Raw genomic sequence first — 17243 nt, 5'->3', positions numbered from 1 at the left:
TGTGAATGGACCACTGAAAGGAGACCATGGTGATGGAAGAATGTGCACAGCCAGAGCTGACAGTCAACAGGATCTCAGCAGCAGCAAATTAAGGAAAACTTCCCTGAATGCAGTCAGGATGAACAACCTGATTTGCCAAGAGAAGATCACAAGTTCATGGAGCTGGTTGCAAATTCTGCAAAACTGGTAGATGGCCACTACCAGATTGGTTTGCCTTTGAGAAAGAAGGAGGTAAACATGCTGAATAATAGGAAGATTGTTGAACAGTGTGCTCTAAGTCTAAGAACGATTTATTATTTCAAATTGACTACACAGCTTTCATAAAGGATGTCATCAGCAAAGGATTGTCGAAGAGTGCCAGCAGAGGATCTGAAATGCAGTGATGGGGAGCATCTGGTATGTTCCACATCATGGTGCTTATCACCCCAGAAAAGGGAAACTTTGTGTTGTGTTTGACTGTGGAGTGACATTTCAGGGAATATCATTTAATGCTCAGCTTTTACAGGGACCAGATCTTACTAGCTCACTGATTGGAGTATAACTAGATTCAGAAAAGAACCAGTGGTGATCATGACAGATATTGAATCAATGTTTCATCAGCTTAAAGTACCAGCAGAAGAAGTAGATCTGCTGGGATTTCTCTGGTGGCCTGATGGTGACCTCAGCCAAGATATGGTGGAATTTAAAATGGCAGTACATCTCTTTGGAGCTACTTCATCAACAAGCTATGCCAATTTTGCTCTTAGGAAATGTGTAAAAGACAATGAAGAACAGTTCAGCAATGAGAAAGTGGATAAGGTTTCGCATTGCTTCTTTGTTGATGACTGCCTACTGACAGTGTCCTCTGGGGAAGAAGCAGTGTCTCTCTATTGTGACCTTGTATCCATTTGTGCTAAAGGCGGTTTGCAACTTACAAAGTGGATAAGCAACAGACAGCATGTGCTAGCTGTGATACCAGAAGAGCAAAGAGTGAAAGACATGAAGGATTTGAATTTGGATCAAGATATTCATTCAGTGGAGAGAGTAGTGAGTGTACAATGGTGCATTCAGTCTGATACTTTCAACTTTAAGATCAAAATCCCAGATTGAGCATATACCAGAAGGGAGTTTCTCTCCACAGTTGGTTCCATCAATGATCCTTTAAGAATTTATGCCCCAGTGGCGCTATCTGCTAAGAAAATCCCACAAGATCAATGTAAGAAAGAGCTTGGCTGGGATAACACTATACCAACATCAGTTGCTCATGAGTGGACAAGCTGGCTGAAAGAACTTTGTCCACCAGGTGACTTCAAGGTTGTTAGATGTTTGAAACGCCTGGATTTTGCAGAAGTTACTGCTGCATAATTACACCACTTCACAGAAGCAAGTGAAAATGCTTATTAAGCAGTGACCTACCTTTTGTTGCACAATACGCATTCTCAGGTGCGCAGTATTTTTATCATGGAAAATTTAGGGTAGCTCCATTGAAGTCGGCTTTCATCCCTCATTTCGAGCTCACTGCTGCTACATGGCAGGATTTATGGACACATTGTGGAGGGAGCAGCTGCACATGCTGCTTGATGAATCAGTGTTTTGGACTGATAATACTTATGTGTTGAAGTGTATCAAGAAAGAAACTTCCAAGTTCTGAACCTTCATTGCAGAGCTTCAGAAATTCTTAAAGTCTCACAAATGTCTCAATGTAGGTACTTAATCACTTTAAACAACCCAGCAGAGTGGCCTCCAGGAGGGTTGAAGGTGAAAGCATTCCTGAAGAATGAGAGATGGGTGTCAGGGTTTCACAATCTTCTTCAGCCCAGAAGGGAATGACCGTGAATCCTGATAATTCTGGAGAACTTCTGCTCAATGATCCGGAAGTCAAGAGGAGTGTTACAATGAATTCTATGCAGGTTAAAGAGGAGGTGGACACGTTGACACGTATAATCCATCACCTCTTGTCTTGGAAATGTCAAGCTTGTTTTGGAAATGGTGGGTCAAGGAGTATTTATGACAGTTACAGGACCATCAAAAACGGTCAGGTATAATACATTATTTCCTCCCATGAGAGATTGGCTTAGGATGATGGCACCTAACGGCGACTCCTTTGCTTGCATCTTCGGAAACAGCTCTGTTTCCATCTTCAATATCTCTTTTGTTTTTACCTTTTCAGGGTTCTTTTGAAGACCCTGACCTGGAGCTACACACTGACTTCAGGCCTTTGTGGGAATGGGACCCACTCTCAAGGCCTCACAACCAGCCGTTTTTTGATATGCCAAGTATGCAGCCTGGAAGACTAGCGTGCCTTCAGAGTGCTGGATTTTTATGGCTCTGGAGGCGGGCAGATTCGAGGTCAGTGCCGTTGCTGAAACCCAGTGTGTCATGGAGTACATGGAAGATTGAAAGCATTGAGCTGGCTGCAGACTGTGTGCCCAGAGACCCGAGGTCTTTGGGCACAGAGCTCGGAAAAAGTGGCACAACAGACTTTTAATACCATAAATCGATGAGTTGATTTGTTATGTCTCCCCTCTTGCTGTGAAACAGAGCCACTTCTTTTTCCCTTATTAGAGAGAGCGAGAGAGCCTGTGGTATGTCGAATTACCAGGTGTACGAGTAGTCTTTGAGGTACTGCAATTCTGTGTCTTTATTGATGCTTTGCTGCATGCTTGAGTGCTTGGTGGAGGGTGCAGATGCTTTTTTTGCTGGTGGGGGTGTCATTGCTATGCTGCTGTTTATGTGTGGAAGGAGGAGCTGGGGAGGGATTTCGGGGTTCTAAAATTTAACTGTCATTCATTCTTTGGGGCACTCCTCTGTTTTCATGGACGTTTGTGAAGAAAAAGAATTTAAGGATGTATATTGTATGCATTTCTCTGATATTAAATTGTACCTATTGTGCTTATAGTTGATAACACAGAGCATCAAAACTCATGGATTGTGCGAAGAGTCATTCAAATCTTTCCAGACAGAAGGGGATTTGTGTGGCAGTTATGTATCAAGTCCAAGGTCGGCTGTGAGGCCCATAACCAAGATTTGTCTTCTACAGGAGGCAGAGGTTTGAGGGGCTATAGCTCTAGAAGTTTGATAAGTCATAGAGACATAGAAAAGTACAGCACATCTAGTCCATGCCAAACCATTTAAGTCGCCTACCCCATTGACCTGCACTGGGACCATAGCCCTCCATACTCCTGCTGTCTACTTACTTACACAAACTTCTCTTAAATGTTGAAATCAAGCTCACATGCACCACTTGCACTGGCAGCTCATTCCACATTCTCACTACCCTATAAGTGAAAACATTTCCCCTCATATTCCCTATCTTTCACCCTTAACCTCAGTGGAAAATGCCTGCATGCATTCACCCAATCTGTAGCCTCATAATTTTATTTACCTCTATCAAATATCCTCTGAATCTTCAACATTCCAAGGAATGAACCTATTCAATCTTTCCATATAACTCAGGTCCTCCAGACTCAGCAACATCCTTGTAACTTTTCTATGTACTCCTTCAACCTTACTTATATCTTTCCCGAAGGTAGGTGACCAAAACTGTATACAATACTCCAAATGGATGAGTTGACGGTGCTAGCCAGGAGTCAGAGAACATTTTGGGAGTGCAGTGTTACGTGTTCTACTGAAACGTGACTGCCTGAGGACATACCCATCCAAAACGTTTCCATAAAGGGCTCCCAGACCGTTCGGGCTGACCGGAAGTGCACTGAGAGCAGTAAGCGTAAAGGAGGGGGGCTCCAGATGGTGCAATCCTGGTCATATTATGATCAAGGAACGTGTTTGTAGCCCGGATATTGAATTTTTTGCTGTTGGACTCCGGCCATATTATTAGCCAAGGGAAATCTCACATGCAATTGCGGTTGTTGTGTACATCCCTCCCTCTGCCAACCCGACGTCGACGTGTAACATCATTTACACCATTGGGCACAGGAGTACATTCAGCCAGAGACTCATTCCACCGGGATGCAGCACTGAGCGTCATGGGAAGTCATTCCTGCCTGTGGTCATCAAACTTTGCAGCTCCTCCCTTGGAGGGTCAGACACCCTGGATCAATGGGCTGGTCCTGGACTTATTTCTGTCTGGCATGGTTTACATATATTATTTGATTGTTTGTGGTTTTGTATTGCTATGTTTGTACTCTGTTCTTGGTTGGTGCAACTGTAACAAAACCTAATTTCCCTTGGGATCAATAAAGTATGTCTGTCTATCTATCTAAGTTAGGCCTCACCAATGTGTTATAAAACTTTGACATACCATCCCACTTCCACTTCCACTCAATTCTTTAATTTATGAAGGTCTGTGTGCCAAAAGCTTTCTCTACAACCCTATCTATCAATGGCAATGAACTATAGACCTGTATTCCCAGAGCCCTATATGTCTTCCCTATATTTCCATGGTTTCTAGAAGGATCGCCAGGATTCTGAAGGAATACCAGATTAATACCATCCACAAACCCGTAAGGAAGCTCAAATCACAGTTTATGTGGGTCAAAGACAACCTGGGACTCAAGTCAGCTGTCATTTACAGGATTCCCTGTAAGTGCTGAGCAGCGTTTATCTGCCATACGGAACTCGCAGTGTAAACCATGATCAAGAAGCATGGGAGGTGTAACTGTTTGGGTAACCCGGAGAAATCAGCAGTAGCAGAATATTGCATTTGCTATGGCTATAGGATTCATTTTGATGCCACAAAACTACTGTGATACGCCAATAGTTTTTGGAAGCCTTTGAAATAAAACCAGAGGAACAGAATGTTAACAAAGGTGACGGTCTTGCTCGAGGTAAGAACCGGAATTCAATTGTAAACAAGGTGGGTGAGTGGAAATCTGATTGGATGAAGTCTAACCACTTGTCTGCATTAAATTCCATCTGCCATTTTTTAGCCCATTTTTCTAGTTGGTCCAGATCCCGCTGCAAGCCATGATGGTCTTTCTCACTGTCCCCTACACCCCTAATCTTAATGTCATCTGCAAAATTGCTGATCCTGTTAACCACATTATCATCCAGATTGTTGATATAGATGACAATCAATAATGGGCCCAGTGTCAATCCCTGTGGTACTCCATTAGTCACAGGCGTCCAGTCAGAGAGGCAACCATCTACTTCCACTCTCTAACTTCTCCCACAAAGCCAATGTCTTAGTTCAATTTACGACCAAATTTTGAATGACAAACAACTGAAGCTTCTTGACCAACCTTCCATGCGGGACCTTGTCAAATGCCTTACTAAAGTCTATGTAGACAATATCCACTGCCTTGCCTACATCAACTTTCCTGGTAACTTCTTCGCAAAACTCTATAAGATTGGTAAGACACGATCTAACACACACGAAGCCTTGCTGACTATCCTTAATCAGTCCATGTCTATCCAAACACTCATATATCTGGTCTCTTCGAATACCTTCCAATCACTTTCCAACTACTGATATCAGGCTCACCGGCCTATAATTTATTTTTTTGAGCCTTTCTTAAACAGCGAATCAACATTGACTATCCTCCAATCTGGTACCTCACCTATCACTAAGAATGATTTAAATTCTAGAGTAGGTTACATGGTCAGCACAACATTGTGGGCCAAAGGGCCTGTAATGTGCTATAGATTTCTATGTTCTAAATATCTTTGCTAGGGCCCTGAAAATTTCTGCACTTGCCTCCCGAAGAATCAGAGGAAACACCTTGTCAGGCCCTGGGGATTTATTCATCCTAATTCGCCTCAAGACAGCACCTCCTTTTATCTGCAGCCTGTACTGGGTCCATGGCCTCATTACTGTTTTGCCTCACTTCTATAGACTCTGTATCCATCTCCAGATACAAAAAAAAATCATTTCAGATCTCTTGCACCTCTTTTGGAGTAACATTCTGACCTTACTAAGGACCAATTTTGTCCCTAACCAAGCTTTTTGCTCTTAACATATCTGTAGAAGCCCTTGGGATTCCCTTTCACCTTGTATGCTAAGGCAATCTCATGCCTTCTTTGAGCTCTCCTGATTTCTTTCTTAAGTGTTCTTTTGCATTTCTTAAACTCCATGAGCAACTAATTTGATCCTAGCTCCCTATACCTGCAATGCACCTCTTTTTCTTCTCTTAACTAGGGCCTCAATATTTCTTGAAAACGTGTTTTCTTTACCTTTTATTCTGACAGGCACATACAAGCTTTATATTCTAGAAATTTCACTTTTGGCCTCCCACTTACCAAGTACACCTTTGCCAGTCCCAATCCACACTTGCCAGATAACTTCTGATACCATCAACATTGGCCTTTCTCCAATTTAAAATCTCAACCCGTGGACCAGACCTATCTTTTTGTATATTTACTTTGAAACTAACGGCATTGTGATCACTAGATGCAAAGTGTTCCCCTATACAAACTTCTGTCACCTGCCCTGTCTCATTCCCTAACAGCAGATCAGGTATTGCATACTCTCTTGTTGGGACTTGTATATACTGATTAAGAAAACTTCCCTGAACATATTTGATAAACTCTATCCCATCTAGACCTTTTACAGAATGGAAAGTTAAAATCACCTACTATCAGAACATAGAAACATAGAAACATAGAAAATAGGTGCAGGAGTAGGCCATTCAGCCCTTCGAGCCTGCACCGCCATTTATTATGATCATGGCTGATCATCCAACTCAGAACCCCGCCCCAGCCTTCCCTCCACACCCCCCGACCCCCGTAGCCACAAGGGCCATATCTAACTCCCTCTTAAATATAGCCAATGAACTGGCCTCAACTGTTTCCTGTGGCAGAGAATTCCACAGATTCACCACTCTCTGTGTGAAGAAGTTTTTCCTAATCTCGGTCCTAAAAGGCTTCCGCTCTATCCTCAAACCGTGGCCCCTCGTTCTGGACTTCCCCAACATCGGGAACAATCTTCCTGCATCTAGCCTGTCCAATCCCTTTAGGATCTTATACGTTTCAATCAGATTCCCCCCTCAATCTTCTAAATTCCAACGAGTACAAGCCCAGTTCATCCAGTCTTTCTTCATATGAAAGTCCTGGCATCCCAGGAATCAATCTGGTGAACCTTCTTTGTACTCCCTCTAAGGCAAGGATGTCTTTCCTCAGATTAGGGGACCAAAACTGCACACAATACTCCAGGTGTGGTCTCACCAAGGCCTGGTACAACTGCAGTAGTACCTCCCTGCTCCTGTACTCGAATCCTCTCGCTATAAATGCCAGCATACCATTCGCCTTTTTCACTGCCTGCTGTACCTGCATGCCCACTTTCAATGACTGGTGTATAATGACACCCAGGTCTCGTTGCACCTCCCCTTTTCCTAATCGGCCACCATTCAGATAATAATCTGTTTTCCTATTTTTGCCACCAAAGTGGATAACTTCACATTTATCCACATTAAATTGCATCTGCCATGAATTTGCCCACTCACCCAACCTATCCAAGTCACCCTGCATCCTCTTAGCATCCTCCTCACAGCTAACATTGCCACCCAGCTTCGTGTCATCCGCAGACTTGGAGATGCTGCAATTAATTCCCTCATCCAAGTCATTAATATATATTGTAAACAACTGGGGTCCCAGCACTGAGCCTTGCGGTACCCCACTAGTCACCGCCTGCCATTCTGAAAAGGTCCCGTTTATTCCCACTCTTTGCTTCCTGTCTGCTAACCAATTCTCCACCCACACCAATACCTTACCCCCAATACCGTGTGCTTTAAGTTTGCACACTAATCTCCTGTGTGGGACCTTGTCAAAAGCCTTTTGAAAATCCAAATATACCACATCCACTGGTTCTCCCCTATCCACTCTACTAGTTACATCCTCAAAAAATTCTATGAGATTCGTCAGACATGATTTTCCTTTCACAAATCCATGCTGACTTTGTCCGATCATTTCACCACTTTCCAAATGTGCTGTTATCACATCCTTGATAACTGACTCCAGCAGTTTCCCCACCACCGACGTTAGGCTAACTGGTCTATAATTCCCTGGTTTCTCTCTCCCTCCTTTTTTAAAAAGTGAAGTTACATTAGCCACCCTCCAATCCTCAGGAACTAGTCCAGAATCTAACGAGTTTTGAAAAATTATCACTAATGCATCCACTATTTCTTGGGCTACTTCCTTAAGCACTCTAGGATGCAGACCACCTGGCCCTGGGGATTTATCTGCCTTCAATCCCTTCAATTTACCTAACACCACTTCCCTACTAACATGTATTTCACTCAGTTCCTCCATCTCACTGGACCCTCTGTCCCCTACTATTTCTGGAAGATTATTTATGTCCTCCTTGGTGAAGACAGAACCAAAGTAATTATTCAATTGGTCTGCCATGTCCTTGCTCCCCATAATCAATTCACCTGTTTCTGTCTGCAGGGGACCTACATCTGTCTTTACCAGTCTTTTCCTTTTTACATATCTATAAAAGCTTTTACAGTCCGTTTTTATGTTCCCTGCCAGTTTTCTCTCATAATCTTTTTTCCCCTTCCTAATTAAGCCCTTTGTCCTCCTCTGCTGAACTCTGAATTTCTCCCAGTCCTCAGGTGAGCCACTTTCTCTGGCCAATTTGTATGCTTCTTCTTTGGAATTGATACTATCCCTAATTTCTCTTGTCAGCCACGGGTGCACTACCTTACTTGATTTATTCTTTTGCCAAACTGGGATGAACAATTGTTGTAGTTCATCCATGCAACCTTTAAATGCTTGCCATTGCATATCCACCGTCAATCCTTCAAGTGTCATTTGCCAGTCTATCTTAGCTAATTCCCGTCTCATACCTTCAAAGTTACCCCTCTTTAAGTTCAGAACCTTTGTTTCTGAATTAACTATGTCACTCTCCATATTAATGAAGAATTCCACCATATTATGGTCACTCTTACCCAAGGGGCCTCTCACGACAAGATCGCTAATTAACCCTTCCTCATTGCTCAAAACCCAGTCCAGAATAGCCTGCTCTCTAGTTGGTTCCTCGACATGTTGGTTCAAAAAACCATCCCGCATACATTCCAAGAAATCCTCTTCCTCAGCACCTTTACCAATTTGGTTCACCCAATCTACATGTAGATTGAAGTCACCCATTATAACTGCTGTTCCTTTATTGCACATATTTCTAATTTCCTGTTTAATACCATCTCCGACTTCACTACTACTGTTAGGTGGCCTGTACACAACTCCCACCAGCGTCTTCTGCCCCTTAGTGTTACGCAGCTCTACCCATATCGATTCCACATCTTCCCGGCTTATGTCCTTCCTTTCTATTGCGTTAATCTCTTCTTTAACCAGCAATGCCACCCCACCTCCCCTTCCTTCATGTCTATCCCTCCTGAATATTGAATATCCCTGAACGTTGAGCTCCCATCCCTGGTCACCCTGGAGCCATGTCTCTGTGATCCCAACTATATCATAATCAATAATAACAATCTGCACTTCTTGTGCTTCTTGCAACAGTCTGCAAACACTCTACAAATTTGTTCCTTTAAATCCTTCGGATTCTTGGGTGGCCTGTAATATAGCCCTATTATTGTGGTCATACCTTTCTTACTACTTTTGACTTTGGCTTACTGACTTGACAGAGAGTGGTAGGAAAGATCACTTTGTACTGGGCTAAGTGCTGGTAATTTCTGGCCTAGATGTGCGTTACATGACTTGACTGGAAGAAGAGAGAAGTGAGAAAACATTGGAATAAATGTTAAGATATTTATCTTGAAGATTTTATGTCTCTTATTTTAGTTGTATGTAGTTGTAATTATTACAGTGTAATAATTAGGAGCTGGGATGTAGGAGTCATGTATCTATTTTCCGTTAGTCTGTATTGTATTTTATGGCACGTTTACTATGGTAATCTGTCACGCGAGTTGGGACATGGTAGAAGCAAATGAGTATAGGTACATATTCACACTTTGTCTTAGTTTAGTTTAGTCCAAAGGAGAGGGGTGAGCCACAGGGAATGATTTTTTTTTTTGTTGACTGCTAACTTCACTCATTGGAATGTTATTAGACCACTAGTTATGCTAATTGTAGCGCTTAGTTTTGCTAATTTAGTTTGACTACTAATTACACTTAGTATTGTTTAGTTGTATCACAAATTAGAATTCTTATTTACATTGATTTGAACGCTAAGATAGCTATATTGCTAACTTAGTTTAGTTGATCTTTTATTGCTATTAAGATTGTTCGTCTGGAGCAACACAGGCATTTCCCAAGGAACTCAACAAGTCATGCACTATCTGTGGAGGAACATAGACAGTCAACCTTTTTTGTCAAGACTCTTCATCAGGACTGAAAGAGAGAGAGAAGCCAGTACAAAATAAAGGTGCGCGGAGGGGGTTGGAGCAAGAGCTGGTATGTGATAGCTGGATTCAGATGGGAGGGGAAAGATAGGTGACAGGTGCAAGTCTCAGAGGGCTGAAGAAGATTGTTATGCTTTGCAAATTCAAAACATTAAACAAATTCAAAGGAGTACACAGGATTCCAAAATGTGAGTCTAACTTTGAGTTTACTTTAAATGAGGCACACACATATTACGTGGTAGTGTGATGATGTGTGCAAATCACATGTTTATACATATAACCTGCAATGAATTATTTAAATAAACAAGAATGCTTAATCAACATATATACACACAAGATTACTGAAATATTAAATACACAACACTCCTCCCTGCTTAGCTATGAACTCTAACTCATTAGACAATGCATCACAACTATATACATAGTATACTATATAATGCAACTACAATATGCAGACATTCACAGCATAGTAAATTTTCAATTGTCCCATTCATGCCTAACGATTTAATCACTGGGGAGGATTTCTTACTCCTGAGAGACAACATCTTGACAAAGGGGATCACTCTGCTTGTCAGGTGAAAATTGTGATGTAAAAACAATCTCAGGTTCTGGGGCCTCCTCTGTGGTGGTTGTAGAAGTTGACTCTGAGACTGCAGGAAGTAGTTCTGATACATCTGGACACTTTTTTCTTCTAGTTTATGCATCTTGATGTTGGGGAGGTGCATTTAGTTCACCAGGGTATTATTTTATTAACTCTTCTGTTACCCCCTTATGGTCTGATCTGATCTCTCCTCTTGGTTTCTTCATCCACAGTGTCACCTGATGAATCCTCTGTTTTTTGTCACTCCATTGACTCCTTAGTTTTTGGCCTTCCATTCATCTAGCTGGACTTTGGTCTTTGCATCTACTTTTACGAGCAACTTTTTGTCTTCCACTTGAAGTTTGTGCAATAATCTTAATGCACTCAGAACAGGTTCTGGTTCTTTATACTCTCAAAAGTTGAATGCTTGCAGCTTTCCTGAAACTCCTTTAACTCACTTCCAGCTTAAAATCAAGCTTCATTTTGCAAGTAACTGCCTGATGAACATATCAGAAGCTTTCTCAGATATGTTGCCTACAAAATGTGTTGAGGTCAGACCACTGCTTTTGCCATTTGCACGATTCTTCTGAGCAGCATAGTCCTTCCTTGCTCCAATATACTTTCCAACCAGAGGCACAGAGGTTGGTAACAACAATCGTTTGTCCTCCATTGGGCAACAGTTCATGGAGCACAGCATGGAGACAGTTGTGGCATCATCCAGTACCTTTCTTAATTCACTTTCAGTTGGCTTCATAAGACCATAAAATAGAGGATCAGAATTTAGCCATTTGGCTGATTCTCTTTTCCCCTCCTCAGACCCACTCCCCAGCCTTCTCCCCGTTCATTGTAGGGGGTGTAGCATGCAATTGGTAGATGAATCACCAATCAAGTTATAGTTGTCCCAACCAATCACGTCCCCACAATGCTGCCCCCCCTTTTTTTTACCACATACAAGCTCAATGTGGCTTGTTGGTTGTTGTATTTCATGGTTATGAATGTCAGACCCACAGGAGTTATCTTTTCTCCAGTATAAGTTCTTAGTTGGATATCTACAGGCTTCAGTTCAGTATATTAGAAATGACGTTCAAATTCTTTTTGTGGAATGACTCAAACAGCTGAGCCAGTGTCCAATTCCAATTTAATTAATTTGCTGTTCACTTCTGGTGTAAGCCACATTGTTTCCCTATTGTTAATTTTCATACTGTCAATCTCGTGGCTTTCCAGTCCTGTGGTACTCTCATTATCAGAATTTTCATCAACAGCATGCAGATTAGTGCTCTTTTTTAACCTCTTCTCTTCTCTGTGCAGTCCATTTATTTTGTCTGCCTGACATGCTTTTTGCACTTTCTGCAATTTTCTCCTTTAAACTTGTACTAGTCTAATGTATGTGAGCACCTTCCACAACGGTAACACAGTTTGTTCAGTCAGGCTGATTTCTGTTTAGGCATTGCAATTTTGTTCACGCTCACTTTTGTTCCTGACTGCAACTCAATTGCATCTCTGTCTGCTGTTTTCATTGGTACAGTGATTTCAATTGTTCTTTTCAATGTTAGCTATGCTTCAGCTAGGAGCTGTTTTTGAATGCTTTCTTGTAAGGTTTCACACGCTGAACAATCTCTCAATGCATCATCAGGCTCATTACCAAACTGACAATGCTCAATTTTTTCAATTCAGACACATACGCTGAAATGGAAGCTACTTTTATTTGATTCTGCTATAAAACCTAGTCTGCTATAAAATCTAAAGCTTTCTGCAATCAACAATAGCTTTGGTTCTAAATGTTCCTTCATTACTTTGAGAATATCAGCAAAGCTAATTTCTGCTGGTTTGACTGGAGCACTGATTACTTCAAAGGAAATTGTATGTCTTTAAACTAAATGCACTCAGCAAAATCGATACTCGTTTCTAACTGGCTATTTCATTTGCTTCAAAATACTGTTCAATTTGCTCAGTATATCCAATTATTTGCTTTTTAAAAAGATTATTATCACCTGGTACTCACTCTTCGGGCCAGCATTGTGGCATCAGCACTGGGCTTTGAGGTGGATGGTCCTGAGTTCAAATCTGGCCAGGTCCCAACCTGGGCAGTAGCAGTATCTGCACAAAAGAAAGGCCTGGCACTCTACTTCTGTATCTTTCCATGAAAAAACTCTTATGGACAACCACACTATCCGTAGAGTTGCCATGAGTTGACGACAACTTGAAGGCACTCAACAACCCACTCTTTATGAACCCTGAATTCTTTCTAACTTTTTCTGATTTTTTTAAAAACTCGACTGTCTGCATGTGCTGTTTTTTACTCACCATTCTTCATTCTGCTTTTCCTTGAGCTCAAACATCTTGCTGTGCTTCAACAAGCTGGTAGCCATATTGGTTTCATTTTAAAAATACCTCGTCACCAATGTTATGTCTTGTAACTTCAAAACGTTAAACTAATTCAAAGACACAGGATTCCAAAATGTAAATCTAACTTCGAGTTTACTTTAAGTGAGGCAATAAGATTATATACTGATCTTGTTTACTATAAACAAGATTACTCAAATATTACTGGAATATTAGATACACAACAAAATGAAATTTTATAGGGAAGGACAGTGGACTATGGAAAAAAGGGAAGCAATTGAGGGAAATTAGAGGAAGGAATGTGTGGGTGATCTGTGGATCAAGTGGGTGGAAGGGGGGAAGATGAGGGGTAATGAGACTAGTAGGGTAGGAGAAAACAAAAGAGGTTATGGCAGGAGAGAGAGAGGGGAGTGATTACCAGAAACTATAGAAATCATTGTTCATGCTGTTGAGTTGGAGACTACCAAGGCAGAATATGAGGGGCTGTTCCTCTCGTCTGTGTATAGCCTCAAATTGGCATTTGAAGGGGCTTGAACAGACATGTTGGTGTGGAGATGGGAAGTGGAACTAAAATGGTTGGCCACCGGGAGATCCTGGCTGTTACGATGATTGCAGAGAAGGTGCTCGATGAAGCAATCCCCAGTATGCATCAGGTGTCACTGATGTAGAGAAGGGTGCACTGGGAGCATTGAATGCAATAAATGATTCTTGTGGGTTGACATGCCTCACCTTGAAGGTTGTTAATGGTGGTGAGGGAGAAGGTCTAACTTTTGGAAATGTAAATTGGTTTATTATTGTCAGATGTAGCAAAGTACAGCTTGTCTTGCACCGTTTTCAAAAAAAGCAAGTCATTACACCATGTATTGAGGTAATACAAGGTTAAACCATAGGGGAATAAAGTGCGATAGCTACAGAGAAAGTGCAGTGCAGGTTGATAATATAGAGGAAAATCATAGCAAGGTAGATTGAAGTCAAGAGTCTATCTTATTTTACTAGGGAACCATACGATAATCTTATAACAGAGGAGTAGAAACTGTCCTCGAGCTTGGTGGCACATGTTTTAAGGCTTTTATATCTTCTGCTCAATGGGAGAGGTGAGAAGAAAGAATGACCAGTGTCAGTGGGATGTTTGATTATGCTTTTTGCTTTACCTGGGCAATGAGAAGTATAGATCGAATCCATGGAAGGAAAGGCTTGTTTCTGCAATATACTTACCTGCATGCACATGTCTCTGCATTTCAGTTACCATACCAAGCCGTGATGCATCTAGATAGGATGCTTTCTATGGTGCATTGATAAAATTTGGTAATGGCCATAGGGACATAACAAATTTCTTTGGCCTCTTGAGGAAGTAGAGGCATTGGTGAGCTTTCCTGGCTATGGCTTCTATGTGGTTAACACAGAGAGCATTTCCAGACTTAAGTGCATGGAGGGGGATGCATAGGGAGAGATAAGCAGACAAAGGAGTTTGTTTCCTGTTCCTATATAAATATTCATCTACTATTTCATGCCACTTTAGCTCACTATTGCATACCTTACCTCTATGATAATACAACTATAGCCTGGGTTTTTACAGGAAAATGTCAGCAGTATCACTCACAAGCGCCAAGTGCCTCGACTGCCTTCATGAACCTGAAAGTTCCAAGCTTTCTGGCATTTTTTCACCAGGGAATCTACAAATAAACTCCACCATGTGGTGGAACATTAAAGCTCTGTCAATTATCTGCCTGAATAATTTAAGGCAGAATAGCTGAAGAAACTAAGATTATAATAATTTACATAATTGTGAATTATTTAGTTCAAGGCCTTTTAATTATTTTATGTGTATATGTGTTTTTTTTTGTTTTGAGCTAGTTTACTGTTTTTTCAAGTTATTTCTATACTTAATTGTCTCTGAATAGTTAGAAATATCCAGTAGAGCTTAGCTGTTTGACACTATTCATGGTAGAGCTTGGCTTGATCTCCTCGCCAATTCAATACCTACTCACCATGAGAGAGGATTTGTATGTGTAAAGTCCTGCTGTCATGCAAGGCCACTGTTTCCTTGTGCACAAGGAAAAGGAGAGAAAAATATACGGTATTTATCTGATGTAATAATTCATCTCTATTTTCTGCCACTTTAGTTCACTGTGGCAGATCTTACTTCTATGATAATACAATTTCAGCCTGGAAGTTTACAGGAAAATGGCAGCAGTATCATTCACAACCAGTAACTTGCACCACAGATCTCCAGAAGATGAACATGATCTTTATTTGCAAATCAGCAGCAGGCACAGGTGACCAATGACTGGCTCCAAATTTGGAAATAATGTAATTCCCAAAGCAAAGCTTTTATTTTTAACAGGAAAGGCATTTGCTTTTGAGACACATCCTGGACCTAACAAAGTGACCACTAAGTGGATTGTACCTGTCATTAGAACAACAGATACAATGGAAGTGGAGGGAAACTGAAGAATCAAATGATAATGAAGAACTTAAAGTAATTAATATCACTACAAGGAAAGCACGGGAGAAAATAGGGGTCTTAAAATTGAAAATATCCCCAAACACGTTGGCGTGCACCCATAATTCTTGAAGAGATGCAGCAATAGCGGTTACCTTGGTTTAGCAAATAGTTTGTTAGCTTTCATTTTATGAGAATTAAGCTACAAAATTAAGTATATTTTGTTGAAATTATACATGTTCTTATTTGGAGCATACTGTATCTTATGCTCCCAGTGTGGCCTCCTGTGTATTGGGGAGTCTTGATGCAGATTGAGAGCCCCCTTCGCCGAGTGGGGTCCATCTATGCTCCATCTGCCAGTAAAAGTAGGGTCTCCCAGTGGCCACCCATTTTAATTCCACTTCCCATTCCTATTCTGACATGTCAGTCTATGGCCTCCTCTACTATCATGATGAGATCACGCTCAGGCTGGAGTTGTAACACCTTATATTCTGCCTGGGTAGCTTCCAACCTGATGGCATGAACATCAATTTCTCAAACTTCCAGTGAAGCTTCCCCCCCCCCCCACCTCACCATTTCCCTTTTCCCTCTCTCGCCTTATTTGCTTACCTGCCTATAACTTCCCTCTGATGCTCCTTTCCTTTTTTTCTTCCATGGCCTTCGAACCTCTCCTATCAGATTCCCCCATCTACAGCCCTGTCTCTCTTTCACCAATCAACTTCCCAGTTCTTTACTTCACCCCTCTGCCCACCCTCCCGGTTTCACCTATCACCTTGTGGTTCTTCCTCCCCTCCCTCCACTTTCTTACTCTAACTCCTCATCTTTTTCTCCAGTCCTGATGAAGGGCCTCGGCCTGAAACATCGACTGTACTCTTTTCCACAGATGCTGCTTGGGCTGCTGAGTTCCTCCAGCATTTTGTGTGTGTTGCACTATATACATCTTTAGTCTTTGTATCCAAAGAATAACTTGCTTGTCTTGGAATTGGTGCAACAGTGATTCACATTCACAGGATCTGGTATTTGATCTATGAGGATAGACCACGTAAGATTGGCCTATATCAGAATCAGAATTACTTTTATTATCACTGACATATGTTGTGAAATTTGTGGCAGTACTGCAGGGCAAGACATAAAAAATTACTGTAAGTTGTAATTAAAAATAAATAGTGCAAAAGGGATACTGGTCAGGGAACCTGATTGACCAAGGGAAGAAGTTGTTCCTAAAATATTGTTTAGCTCCTGTGCTTCCTTCTTGATGGCAGTAATGAGAAAAGGGCATGACCCAGGTAGTGAAGGCCCTTAATGATAGATGCTGGCTTCTTGAGGGACTGCCTTTTAAAGATGTCCTCAATGGTGGATAGGCTTGTGCCCATGATAGTGTTGGCTGAGTGAACAACCCCTGCATCCTGTGCATGGGAGCCTCCATACTCGTGCATGATGCAACTAAGCAGAATGCCCTCCAAGCTACACCTATAGAAATTTCTGGAGCCTTTGGTGACAAACCAAATCTCCTCAAATTCCTAAAGAAATATAGGTGCTAGTGGGCCTTCTTCATGATTGCACCAATATGTTGGGGCCAGGAACTAAAAGCTATGAACCCTCAATGGGGATTGGTGTGTGTTCTACTGACTTCCCCTTCCTG

Source organism: Mobula hypostoma, chromosome 8 (genome assembly GCF_963921235.1).
Source record: "Mobula hypostoma chromosome 8, sMobHyp1.1, whole genome shotgun sequence".
Lineage (NCBI taxonomy): Eukaryota > Metazoa > Chordata > Chondrichthyes > Myliobatiformes > Myliobatidae > Mobula > Mobula hypostoma.
The sequence above is the reverse complement of the archived record's forward strand: the minus strand, read 5'-3'. Positions refer to the sequence as shown.